This window comes from Phodopus roborovskii, unplaced genomic scaffold, assembly GCF_943737965.1.
Source record: "Phodopus roborovskii unplaced genomic scaffold, PHOROB, whole genome shotgun sequence".
Taxonomy (NCBI): Eukaryota; Metazoa; Chordata; class Mammalia; order Rodentia; family Cricetidae; genus Phodopus; species Phodopus roborovskii.
Window position 1 is genome coordinate 62,570 of NW_026126140.1, and position 11,571 is coordinate 74,140.

The window sequence follows — 11,571 nt, forward strand, 5'->3', positions numbered from 1 at the left end:
ATGAATGTAGTCAATGTGGTAAATTATTTGCAAGACATACTATGCTTAAAAGACATATTAGGACGCATACGGGACAGAAAACACAAGACTGTAAAAAATGTGGTAAAGTCTTTTCCCTATGCAGTAATCTCAAAAAACATAAAAGAACACATACTGGAGAGAAGCTGTATGAATGTAATCAATGTGGTAAAGGATTTGCAAGTAATGGTCACCTTAAAAGACATATAAGAACACATACTGGAGAGAAACCCTATGCATGTAATCAATGTGGTAAAGCGTTTTCACAAAACAGCACTCTGGTGTGTCATAAAAGAACCCATACTGGAGAGAAACCCTATGAATGTAATCAATGTAGTAAAGCTTTCACAACACATGGGTGGCTTAAAAGTCATATATTAACACATACTGGAGAGAAACCCTATGGGTGTAATCAATGTGGTAAAGCATTTGCAAGTAATGGTCAGCTTAAAATACATATAAGAACACATACTGGAGAGAAACCCTATGCATGTAATCAATGTGGTCAAGCTTTTCACAAAACAGCAATCTGGTGTGTCATAAAAAGAACCCATACTGGAGAGAAACCCTATGAATGTAATCAATGTAGTAAAGCTTTCACAACACATGGGTGGCTTAAAAGTCATATATTAACACATACTGGAGAAAAACCCTATGAGTGTAATCAATGTGGTAAAGCATTTGCAAGTAATGGTCAGCTTAAAATACATATAAGAACACATACTGGAGAGAAACCCTATGCATGTAATCAATGTGGTCAAGCTTTTTCACAAAACAGCACTCTGGTGTATCATAAAAAAACCCATACTGGAGAGAAACCCTATGAATGTAATCAATGTAGTAAAGCTTTCACAACACATGGGTGGCTTAAAAGTCATATATTAACACATACTGGAGAGAAACCCTATGAGTGTAATCAATGTGGTAAGGCATTTGCAAGTAATGGTCAGCTTAAAATACATATAAGAACACATACTGGAGAGAAACCCTATGCATGTAATCAATGTGGTAAAGCTTTTTCACATCACAGCACTCTGGTGTGTCATAAAAGAACCCATACTGGAGAGAAACCCTATGAATGTAATCAATGTGGTAGAGCATTTTCATGTGTCAGCAGTCTCCATTATCATCATAGAACACATACCGGAGAGAAACCATATGTATGTAGTCAATGTGGTAAAGCATTTGCAAGTAATGTTCTTCTTAAAAAACATATAAGAACACATACTGGAGAGAAACCCTATGAATGTTATCAATGATGTAAAGCATTTGGAAGGAATGCTCAGCTTAAAATACATATAAGAACACATACTGGAGAAAAACCCTATGTATGTAATCGATGTGGTAAAGCTTTTTCACATCACAGCACTCTAGTATGTCATAAAGGAACACATACTGGAGAGAAACCCTATTATGTAATCAATGTGGTAGAGCATATTCCCGTGTCAGTACTCTCTAGTCTCATCATAGAACACCTCGTGGGCAGAAACCCTATGGATGTAAGCAATGTGGTAAATCTTTTACATGACACAGCCATCTGATACATCATAAAAGAACACATACTGTAGAGAGACCCTATGATTATAATCAAAGTCATAAAATTTTTCCAACACATGTGCTTAAAAGTCATACAAGAACACATACTGGAAAGAAGCCTTATGAATGCCATCAGTATGGTAAAGCATTTGCACATCCCAGCCATCTCTTAAGTCATAAGAAATGCATACTTGAAAGACACTGAATGTATCCCATGTGGTGAATCCTTTCTATGTATCATTAGTCTTTATAATCACACACAAAAAAATCATAGTGTATGGAAACCCTGTACATGTAAGCATTGTGGTAAAGTTGTGCACTTTACTTATCGCAATAATCTTTGTGGTCCAAAGAAAACTCTTATAGAAAGGAATCTTACTAGAAAGGATGTGGTATGATCGTCAGCCAACACACATTGTGTTACATAGGATTCTGGAAAGAAGAATATCGGAAAAGTTTGAACAGTCAGTTCAAGCATTGCAATATCTCTGTTTTGCTCTTAAAAGCAAAGTCACGTGGACAAAAGCCCTAGGAATTCACTGATAAGGGAACCCTGTTTCATTGTAATACTTGTCTTTATTTAAACAAAAACCTCATTCAGATTGATTGACTTCCATAAGCCCAATCCTTCATGCTTGCTTTCTTTTACATGAAGCAAATCATGTTGTAGGCAACCTTTGAAGACTTTAAGACCATCAACATGTGGGTTACACAAATGAGTCCTCTTAAGAGAAAATATTCGCACTTTGAAATCTATTCAGAGATTCCATTTAATTTTAATTATGTGATGTCAGTGTGTGAGTTTCTGACTGATTATGGTTTTTTAAAAGCGGTTACACCCTTGAGTATTCCTGTAGGAGGAACTACAGTATGTTCTCAGAAAATGGATATAGGTCATAGCAATGAACTTTTCATAATTTTGTTCATCTGTATTTCTTACCTGGTACATATTTTAAATCCTTTTTTTATCATCTTGATATCAGGTAATAGGGAAGCAATCTTGGAAGAGAAAACCCACATCATGCGTATAATTTTGTGAACATGTGAGACATCACACTTGACTTTAGTCTTAATAAATAAAATTGATTCATGTAGAGATGGTGTGTTACTGAGTTCAATAGAATGAAGACAAATGATAAATGAGTTTATTATTTGGGAACAACATAAACAGATGATAATAAAGAACTGTGGAGTTGATCCAGCTCAGGAGGATGCAGTCCCTGCCTTTCTGATTTGATCTGCAACATGGGAGAGAGAAGTGAGAGACAGAGAGATGGAAAGGGAGTGAAAATTGAGGGAGGGGGATTAAGAGTTACAGACAGATTGGGAATGAGTGAGTGTCCACCCCAGTGTTCTCAATCTTCTCTTCATGTACACAGAACCAAAGGTACTGCATAAGAAATAACTTTTAACTCTATGAGATGATCTTGAAAGACAAAAAAAGTAATGTTAAACCTGGAAACCAACATCTGTTCCTTGGAATTTGCAAACTTCATCTCACAAGGCCCTGAGATAACAAGAATTCACACTGCTCCTCCTTTCCTGTGAGTCAGCAGGTGGTGAATAGTGTCTTTAGGAAACAAAGAGATAGCTTTAACTCTGGCTTGCCCAGACAAAATTAATTAGCACACCCTGAGGTCCTAAGGTCTGTTGACCCTAATAGCAGACCGTCCAGCCTCCAAGGGTCATATACTCAATGGACAAAGGGTCCTACCCCCTCCCTAAGATTGTGAGTTTGCCTTTAAAAAACACCTGGGCCCAGGGGAGGGGGCTTCTCTCTAGCCTGCGTGTCAGAGGAGCCCGTTTGCACAAATGTTTCCTGTAAATTAAAGCCTCTTGCGTGTTGCAGCAACTGGACTGGACATTGAGTTCTTGGGGTACCGACCGAAACTGGAAGACTCCTCATTCTGAGGGTCTTACATTTTGGAAGTTCCACCAAGATCCGGTCGACCCCCAGACTCAATTCCATTGCCAGTTGGAGGTAAGAAAGAGCTCGCAACCTATATGTTTGATGTATGCCTGATGCATCTGATGCTACATGTTTTTGACTCGAGTACTTGAATCTGTGCCTAGCCTTCAGAAGACTTGTATGTTATGTGTTTTTGACTCGAGTATTTGAATCTTTGCCTGGCCTGCACAGGACTTTTATAGGACTACAGGGGGAAGCAGACGTGTCCTGAGACCCTTGGTCCCACCCTGGATGAAGTCCAGGGTTGTTTGGAGGAGGGAAGGAGACGAAGTTTCTCTTCTCCAGGGGACAGCAGGCCTCTGGACTTGCTTCCCTCCCGCTTTGTAACTTTGGTTTGGGCACTGTTTGTCTGCCGCACGGATTTGTCCTCTTTGTCGGATTGTTCTGTGTTTTTTGTGTCCTTCTGTTCATACTGTTTATGTCCATTTCTATTCTCCCCATGGGTCAAAAACTAACTACCCCACCTAAGTTTGACTTTAGATCCACAGGAGAGCAGGGCTGGAGACCCAGCTAGACAATGAGCGTGCTCATCCCCTGCCCTCAGGAATGTGGCAGGGCAGCCAGAGCCACTGGGGCTGAGCTTCAGCTGAATAGCCATGGCCGCGAATGGCCTGGGCAGATCCATGCTGGAATGGAGGGACAGGGATATGACTTATGACCCTGCCACTGCACATGTTTGGTTCCCAACATCAGCCTCCAGGGCTGACCCTTCTCCCCAGATCTTTGTAATTGGAAAAACTAACCACCCCCTTTTTGGAGTTCCTTATGTTCTCTCTCTAGGCTATTTGAGATGATTATCAACAATTTCTGCTTGAGGCTAGAAAAATATCCCTGGGGCCGATGGGCGGCCAGCGCAGCTGAAAAAAAAAAAAAAAAAAACAAGATTGACTTGGGATTCCTTTTGAGGTGCCCCAGTTGGGACTTCAACACTGCTGAAGGTAGGGAGACCTTAAAAATCTATCGCCAGGCTCTGGTGGCAGGTCTCTGAGGTGCCGCGACATGGCCCACCAATTTGGCTAAGTTAAAGAGAGCACTTTTTGACACTACTTCAGAAGCCCAGAGAGCTTTGGTGGCTCTGGTCTTCATGGGGAAATTGGGCCCCAGATATTAGGAAGAAACTCCAGAGACTGGAAGAGTTAAGAGACAGAGAAAGTGTATTGAAGGGACAGAGAAGAGGAGAGAAACGAAAGACAGTAGAGAGACAGAGAGCAGAGAAAAAGCGTGACAGAAGACAGGAAAAGAATTTCACTAAAATACCTTGGCTGCAGTGGTTAAAGGAAAAAAAATAGAGAGAGAGAAAGTTAGGAAATTTAAAACAGGCTAGGGAACCTGGGCAACAGGACTCCACTTGACAAGGAGGAACAGTGTGCATATTGTAAAGAAAAAGGACACTTGGCAAATGACTGTCCCAAGAAGACAAGGTCTCGAAGGTCCTAGCCCTAAGAAAGGATAAAATTAAAGGGAGACGGGGTTTGGAACCCCTCCCAATGCCCAAGGTAATTCATGGACTACCCGAAGAACAGTGGACCTTGGCATGGGCCGGGTACCCCACTCGTTCGAGCCACCAGCCAACTGCCTTTTGCCTTTGAATGGAAGGACACTGACACGTGCAGAACTAGGCAGCTCATCTAGAGCTGAATGTCCCAAGGGTTTAAAATTCCCCAACGATGGCCAGGCAAGTAGGAGAATTTCTGGGGACATCTGGGTTTTGCAGGCTGACTAAGGAAAAAATTCTCCTGGACCCCAGAGCACCAGGAGGCATTTGATGCCATTAAAAAGGCCCAGCTGAAAGCATCGGCTCTAAGCCTTTTGATGTAACTAACCTTTTACCCTTTATGTGGATGAGCATAAGGGGGTCTCCTGGGGAGTTTTAACCAAATCCCTAGGGCCTTGGAACAGACCAGTTGCTTATCTGTCAAAGAAGCTTGATCCTGTAGCAAGGGGAGGGCCTGTCTATCAAAAAGATATCACTGCTGACAAGTTGACTTTGGGGCATAAAGCAACATTAATAGCCCCCATGCATTGGAGAGCATTGTCTGGCAGCCACCAACTGATGATGACCAATGCCCGTGTGACCCACCACCAAAGCCTGCTTCTCACTGAGAGACTGAGTGGATTGTGTTCGCTCCACCAGCTAGCCTCATCCCACCACTCTTCTGTCTGTGGAGACTGGTGAACTAGGGATTCATGACTGCCATCAACTGTTGGTTAAAGAGACTGGAGTTTGCAAAGATCTTAATGACATCCTGCTGGCTGGGGAGATGATGACCAGTTCACTGCCATAAAAGGTAAAGAAAGGACTGGGGCAGTGGTACTGCTAGACAAAGAGAAGTCCATAAACATTAACAGGCAACAGGTATGCTTTTTCAACTGTTCATGTGCATGGGACTGTCTCAACTGTTTGGCTAAAAAAAAATTACTGAAGAAAATTTTCCGAAGATTCAAAATACCTAAGGTAGTAAAATCAGACAATGGTACAGGTTTTGTGACCCAGGTAAGTCAGTCACTGGCCAAGATACTGGGGATTGATTAAAATTACATTGTGCATACAAACCCAAAAATTCACGTAGAAAGTATAAATAAAACCATTGAGGAGACCTTCACTAAATTGACCGTGGAGACTGGTGTTAATGATCAGATAGCTCTCCTACCCTTTGTGCTTTTCAGGTTTAAAAACACCCCTGGACCATTTGGGCTGAGCCCCTGTAAATGGCTCATTGGGGGGCTCCCTCTACTGGTGGAAATTACCTCTGTACATAGTGCTGATGTGCTGTTTTCTTAAGCCTCTGTTTGCTAGGCTTAAGGTGCTCGAGTGGGTGAGACAGTGAACAAGGAAGCAGCTCTGAGAGACCTACGTGGTGGGAGACTTGGAAGTTTCACATCACTTCCAAGTTGGAGATTGAGATTTCATTAGATGTCACTGCACAGAAAACTTGAGACTTGGAGGGTGGAAATAAGGGAGAGGGAACTGGGATCGACATGTATAATAATAAATTACAAAAAAACTATGCTCTGACTCAAATATTTATGTTCAAGGACAAGTTACTGGGGAAAAGGATTTCTATTTTTTTTTCCCACAGAAAACGAAAAGCTGTAGATTTCTTCCATATTAATGTGGTTTGATCAAGCCAGACCGCCTGAAACAGAATACCAAGTGAGCCTACACTCAAAACAGCTGGACAAAGCAGCCTTACAGACTACAGCCAGGATTTCAGCATCTTCTTAGAATCCCCCATGAGAGCACCCCTTACAAGCAGGAAGTAGTTTGGAAAGAACGATGCCCAAATTCCCAAATATTGTCTATAAAAGTTTGTTTTCATTTAAATGAACTTGGTTATAAAAAATAAATAATAAAAAAGATGGAAAAATACTGTTAAAAGTTTATGATTATCCTCTAAAATTAGTAAAGCAATGCAAGAGTTCTTATCAATGCTGTTAACAGTTTACCGATCAGAGATAATGACTTTTCTCTAAACTCAGTAAACCAAATCTCTAGTACCCTGACCACAGGCAGGTGAAAATAAGTGTTTTTTTTTTTATCTCATGCTTCAAAGGAATTACTGGCATTTTATAATATGTCTGTAAATTGTGACCAAAGATCTGTTCCTTGTAATTTCTGTATAAAAACCCAATACTCTAAAGTAAAAATGGTAGCAGTTGCAAACCGCCTCCAGTGTGTTTGTTTCTGTCAAGACGAAGCCACTCCTGACATGGTCATCGAGTTTGGTACCCATGGGGGCACATCACCCACTGAGCAGTCTGCAGCATGAGGTGTTATTGGCCGGGTTGTACAGGAACATCCAACTGTCAGGAAATAAAAGCAGGTACCAGATCAAATATGATAATTTTCTTTCTCTCATCAGAAAGCTTGATCATTGCTCTATAACTGTAGGAGTTTTATTCCTGAACCTCAGAAAAACCACTTAACAAACACAAAATTATAAAAAGAGTATTCTTCGTGGAAAGTTGAAAATTTAGAGAGGAATGGAGCTAGGAAGATTTTCGTGTATGACCACTACTGTTAGCCAGCACATCTTACTCAGTGAGCAGTTTTAAACAATCTGCATTATTCAAGAATTCAAGCTTTGTAAGACCCTCAGAATGAGGAGTCTCCCAGTTTCCATCGGTATCCCCAAGAACTCAATGTCCAGTCCAGTTGCTTCAACATGCAAGAGGCTTTAATGAACAGGAAACATTTGTGCAAAGGGGCCCCTCCAGCAGGCAGACTAGTGAGAAGAAGCCATCTCCTCCCTCCACCCCCGCCACACGGCACAGGTGTTTTTAAAGGCAAATACCCCAAGCTTAGGGAGGGGGGTGGGACCCTCTGTCCATTGAGTACATGACCCTTTGAGGCTGGTCTCCCTATTAGGGTCAACAGACCTTAGGGCCTCAGGGTGTGCTAATTAATCTTGTCTGGGCAAACCAGAGGTGCAGTTATCTATTTGTTTCTTAAAGACCCCATTCACCACCTGCTGACTCACAAGAAAGGAGGGGCAGTGTAAATTCTTGGAATCTTGTTTTCTCAGGGCCTTGTGAGGGGAAGTTAGCAGATTCCAAGGAACAGATATTGCTAGGGGTTAACTTTCCAGTTTAGTCTGTCCTTCATTTAAAGTGGGGCGTTTCTCTAACTTTACTTTTTTGTCTTTCACGCCCTATATCTTATCTCTAGAGAGTAAAGTTCTAGTACTCTGATCTACAAAGCACCCCACCCAGAACCCGCACTTTCCCCACCCTGTGTCCTACTGCGCCCACTGCTCCACTGGTCTGGTTGAGCACTGGGACCGAGAGCGGGTCAAATAAACAAAACACCTCCACCTCCGGAAAATTTCTTGGACCTGCTTTGAAAATACTGGACCCCTCTATCCCGCTGGAGCAACCAGTGTGCCCGCCTGCCTGATGTTTATCCGTCATTACTGAGGCTCTGCCGGGGGAGAGACCTCCTAGAGTGACTGGAACAGACAGAGTTACAGACATTGAGCACCTCTCACAACTCTGTCCCCAGGAACTCCTTCTCAAACACACGGTTCCGGGACTGTCCCCTGCACAAGCAGCTGCGATCTCACAAGCGGCTGCGATCTCAGGACTTCCGCCTTCCGGTCACGAACTAAAGCTTCCGGTTCGTGGCTGTCAGTGTCCCCGGAAGACACACATGGAAAACATGCTTCTAGTTCCACCCGGCCAAACTGACACACGATTTCCGCTTGTGAACCAAGGACGTCAGGCTTCCAGTCACTGACTTGAGCTTCACACAAAATGGTCCCCAGGAAAGGTTGCAACGAAGAGATGCACAACTTGAGTTCCACCCGTGAAGTAAACAGGACGGAGTGCGCTGCGGCCTGAGTTCCGCTTCCGGCACATTACTTCCGCTTACGGATGGTGCAACATGCGATTCCCTGCCCACCGGGCGGCGATTAAATCGGATCCGCTTTCGGCCCAGGAAGGGAATTGATCGCATCGGACATTGCGGGCCCGATAGGAAACGCCTTAAGGGACGGGACTAACAGGTCCAAGTGAACAGGTCAGAAACGGCTGATTCTGACCGCAAAAGAGGCAGCACAGAGCATATTCCCTGTCACTCATCGAGGCGGTAGGTGGGACTTCCGGGTGCGGCGAACAGGGCAGAAACAGAGATCGCAACCCTAGGTCCGTGCACCCCTCTGGTTTTCGCTGTTTCCCTGTTTATGCCACGGTTGGCAGCAGGGTTCCTGTTGCCGGGGAAACCGGGGTGGGACTTCCGGCAACATGGTAAATCGGGGCGGGACTTCTGCGTGGGAGCATTGACCAGGAATTAATGACTTAGAGAGGTTCCCAGGGGATGGGCGGTGTCACGGGAGCCGTGATGTCAGAGGAGTTACAGGCGTGGCCTGTAGGGCACACAGCTGTCAATCAAACACCTGTCATTCAGTCATTCATTCACTCATTCATTCAGTCATTCACTCAGCCACTCATTCATTCAATCACTCATTCATTTAGTCATTCATTCATTTATTCAGTCATTAATTCATTTACTCAGTCATTCACTCATTCATTCAGTCATTCATTCAATCATTCATTCATGTAGTCATTCATTCATTGATTCAGTCATTAATTAGTTCATTCAGTCATTCATTCACTCATTCAGTCAAAGGTCAGTCATTCATGAAGTAATTCAGTCATTTCAGTCATTCATTCATACATTCATTCATTTACTCATCCATTCAGTCATTAACTCATTAATTCATTGTACAATCATTCATTCATTCAATCACTTCCTGTGTGTGCTGGAGGCGGGACTTGCGGTCCCTGAGGCTAAGGCTCTGACATAGACAGGCAGTAGGCAGGATTTCCTGTTTCCTTTTACCTACACTGTAGCCCATGGCCATCTTGAACCCCGCCATCTTTTTTGCACACCCAGGGGCAGGAAATAAGTCCCATCATCTCAGAGGAACCGGAATTGGTTGTCTCAAGCCGGAAGTGGACAATTTCTGGTCCCTCCCAGAACGGAAGTGAACCCCCCAGACCGGAAATGTGCGATCCTTTCAACATGGAGCTGGTTCCACTCACCAGGCTGCTGCAGGGGAAGAGGGTGGTGCTGGCGAGCAGCTCCCCCAGGAGGCGGGACATCCTGTCCTCCATGGTGACTTCCAGGGGCAGGGCCTGCTCTGGGATTGTCAGCTGTGACTTCCAGGGGTGGGGCCTGCTGTGACTGACAGCACACCACCCCCCCAGGGACTGCAGTTCGAGGTCGTACCCACCCACTTCCAGGAGTCCCTGGAGAAGGCGAGATTTCCGGCTCCGCCCGAATATGCCCGGGAGACAGCAAAGCTGAAGGCTCTGGAGGTGGCGTCGGGGCTGTGCAGGGTGAGGATGGCCCCATCCCTTCTGGTCAGGTGGTGGCCACACCCCTTCCTTTCGAGGCCCCGCCCACAAGCCTGCCCCGCCCTCTGCTCTGCAGGACCTGCACCCTCCTGATGTCATTATTGGAGCTGACACCATTGTGGTGAGTGAGGCCCTGCTCCTTCCGGCCCTGCCCGCCCTGCCCCTCACTGACCCGGCCCCTTGGCGTCTGGCTCCGCCCACTGCAGGCCGTGGATGGCGTCATCCTGGAGAAGCCAAAGGACAAGGATGATGCCTACAGGATGCTGCGCAGGTGGGCGGGGGCCTGAAGGGGCGGGGCAGACCCACCCAGGGCAGAGTGGGCGGGGCCTCTGCATGGAGCTCCAGCCTCTGCCCACCCCAGCCCTGCCCCTTGCCAACCACGCCCTGTCCCGCCTTCCCTGGCCCCGCCCAGGCTGAGTGGCCAGCAGCACAGTGTCATCACCGGTGTGGCCATCTTGAGGCCACTGTGGCGGAGGCAGCTTCAGGAGCCGAGTTCCACATGCCCAGAGGCCCCAGAGGCGGAAGGGGACCCAGAAGCAGAAGTGGAATTGTCACTGTTCCACGAAGAGACCCGTGTGACATTCTCGCGGCTATCGGAGCCACTGCTGTGTGAATACGTGGAGAGCGGGGAGCCTCTGTGAGTGGGTGCGGGGTGGGGTGGGTGGGGCCAGGAAACCTGGAAGTGAGGCCTGAAAAGGAAGAGCTGTCCCCGGCGGGCGTGGGTGTGGCTGAGCATGGCACCTGGTGTGACTTCGTCCCTGCCTTGCACCCAGGGACAAGGCTGGCGCCTACGGGCTTCAGGCGCGAGGTGGTGCCCTAGCAGAGCGCGTGGAAGGAGATTTCTTCAATGCCGTGGGGTTTCCACTCAACCGCTGCATTCGTGAGCTGGCTGCCATCTTCCCCGGATGTGGGACCACAAGTCCCTGTCAGCCAGCGTCCGGCCACACCCCAATAATGAGGATTGTAGATGGAGAGTGAGTATGTGAGTGACTGTCTGGGCGGGAATTCTGGTGAGAGAGTGACTGAAGGGGCGGGTCTTCTGGTGAGTTTGTGAAGCAGTGACCCATTTCCCATGATGCCCTTGGTGCATTGTGTTTGATTGACAGAGCAAGGTTCCCTCAAGTGCATCACTTCCCAGTGCTAGGACACAGGACATGGGGTGAGGTGTGTGGAGGCAGGGTTAGGGGACA

At 45.9% G+C, this 11,571-nt stretch overlaps 2 long non-coding RNA genes across 2 annotated transcripts; both read left to right on the plus strand.

Moving 5' to 3' along the window:
• Positions 1-8,708: 8,708 nt before the first annotated feature.
• On the plus strand, positions 8,709-10,341 carry LOC127218499 (uncharacterized). The gene is made up of 3 exons (XR_007834198.1): positions 8,709-9,110; positions 9,918-10,139; positions 10,268-10,341. It is a non-coding gene; the product is annotated as an uncharacterized LOC127218499 (long non-coding RNA).
• Positions 10,342-10,403: 62 nt separating this feature from the next.
• Positions 10,404-10,985, plus strand: LOC127218501 (uncharacterized). Its single transcript, XR_007834199.1, has 3 exons — positions 10,404-10,502; positions 10,588-10,652; positions 10,794-10,985. It is a non-coding gene; the product is annotated as an uncharacterized LOC127218501 (long non-coding RNA).
• The last annotated feature ends 586 nt before the right edge of the window (positions 10,986-11,571 follow it).